Raw genomic sequence first — 2,205 nt, forward strand, 5'->3', positions numbered from 1 at the left:
AGATGGACTTGAGCTGACTGTGGCCCCAGGTTTCTAAAATTCTTTAACTCTGGGCTCAGTCTGAATTGGGAGAAGATGCAAGTAGCAAAAAAAAAAAAAAAAAAAGAAACGAAAGAAAGAAAGAAAGAAAGAAAGAAAGAAAGAAAGAAAGAAAGAAAGAAAGAAAGAAAGAAGGTTCTATAGTCTCAGAGAAATGTACCTGGAAAAAATGACCGGCCCTTGAGCCCACCAACTCCCACTCCCCACTTGGGTTCCTCTCCTCTGAATTTAGAGCCGTCCCCTTAGCAACGCTTGTTTCCATGGTTTCCTTCATGACAATGATCCCCAAACCCCTCCTCTCTTTTACCTCGTGACAGTAATGGGTGATCAGGATCCTCAGTGTGGCCACTCCATGTAACCATGGTAACAATTAACTGAGCCTTCATTTATCTTTTGTGAAGAGGGCCGGGGAATATGAAGCTTTGATTTGGAGGGGGAGGGCTCCAGGCCTAGAGCCGCCATTCACGCAGAAAGGAAGTTAAGGGACTTGTCCTGATACTAGTCAGTGGGATTTAGTTCAAACATTTGTTGAGCCTCTACTCTAAGCACAGCTGAGCTCTACAGAGTCGAAGCTGTACAAGATATGGCTCCTAATGTTGAGGGGCTTATAGTCTAGCATGGGGGCTCACGGTCCCAACGTGAACTCTGACACAGATGGGGCTAGTCAAGGAGGTGGCTCCTTTCTTTTTTAGAGATAAGGTCTCACTTTGTAACCCAGGCTAGAGTGCAGTGGTGTGATCCTAGCCCACTGCAGCCTCGAACTCATGGGTTCAATCAATTCTCCCACCTCAGTCTCCTGAGTAGCTAGGATACTAAAGGCGCACACCACCACGCCCAGCTAATTTTTTTTTTTTTTTGTATAGTGAGATGGGGTCTCACTATATGGCCCAGGCCAGTCTCAAACTCCTGGCCTCAAGCCATCCTCCTGCCTCAGCCTCCCAAAGTGCTGGGATGACAGGCGGGAGGTGGCTCTTGATAGCACCATCATGATCAGGCATCTGTCCACTCCCAGTATCCCCTCCAGCCAAGAACTAAGAAAAGGCTGACCAAGGGGATCTCTACTCACATTAAGGCTTCTTCCAGGCTGTTGTCAGAGAGTCTCTGTCCTGGAAAGGAAAGAACTTTGACTCCGTTCCTTTTAGAGAAGTGGGGACCAATGCCAGCATCCCTGGATAGGACTCTCTGGTGGAGGGAGAAATGAAACAACGAAACCCACCACCACCAGACCTGCCAAATTCCAATTCTGTGAAGGACTGGGCTAACCTGCAGTTCCAGGATCACCATCACCTTACCTGCAACAGGCCTTCCTGGGGAGCAAGGGGTCTGCTCTGACACTGGATTAGAGTCAGCGTCTCCAGCCAGCCAGCTAGCTTTCTACTTGTCACTGAAAATTCAGGCCAAAAGGGTAGCTGTGAAGAATGAAAGTGCAATAAATAAATAAATAAAACACCAGGAGACACCAAAGCTGAGCAGAGTGAATCCAAAAGTGGAGATATCCGTTCATCACAGGTAATGCAGCTCTTCCAGCTTCTAGCTTTCCATCTGCATCCTCCAAAGTTTTCACCAAATTCCTAACAGTGAGGACCAATTCTAGACTTCTAGGGGAAATCACAGAAATCCCTAGATGCTCAGTGTGCTGATAACAATAACCTGCCCAACACATCCTAAAATGAAAAAAAAAAAAAGCCATAGAACAGTGTCTTATGCATATATGCTCAAGAAAGCTGCAAATAGCTAGGTAGAAAGGTTCCTCCTTACAAGTTAATGCAGTCTGGATTAGCCAATGTAAATCCCAGGTCTCAGGCCCTGGACTCTGAGTTCTGTCCTTTGCCACTGAATGGAACTAAGCCAGATTCAATCATTCTGTGTGCCCTGCTCACTCAGCTAGTCAGACAAGGATAAATGGCATTCTCTCATTGGTTGACAAAGCAACACACGCCAACCAATGAGAGAATGCTTCTTCCTTTTTGGCAAGTAAGAGCTCAGTTATCTTCTTGAAGGGAAAGCAGACCCTTTGTACAGGAAGAAAATCAGCAGAAGGGAATAATAATTTTTTTAAAAAAAAAACTATTGTTGCTATGGGACATTATTGATGTGATCAATCATAGATGTCTCAGAGAATTCATAACAGAAAACACTTCTTTGGGAAGAAAAGTACAAAAAGCA

General features: G+C 45.3%; 1 long non-coding RNA gene across 1 annotated transcript; it reads left to right on the forward strand.

Moving 5' to 3' along the window:
- The first annotated feature begins 297 nt into the window (after nt 1-297).
- LOC142871841 (uncharacterized) lies at nt 298-1,486 on the forward strand. Its single transcript, XR_012920003.1, has 2 exons — nt 298-402; nt 1,123-1,486. It is a non-coding gene; the product is annotated as an uncharacterized LOC142871841 (long non-coding RNA).
- The last annotated feature ends 719 nt before the right edge of the window (nt 1,487-2,205 follow it).

This window comes from Microcebus murinus, chromosome 7, assembly GCF_040939455.1.
Source record: "Microcebus murinus isolate Inina chromosome 7, M.murinus_Inina_mat1.0, whole genome shotgun sequence".
Classification (NCBI taxonomy): Eukaryota; Metazoa; Chordata; class Mammalia; order Primates; family Cheirogaleidae; genus Microcebus; species Microcebus murinus.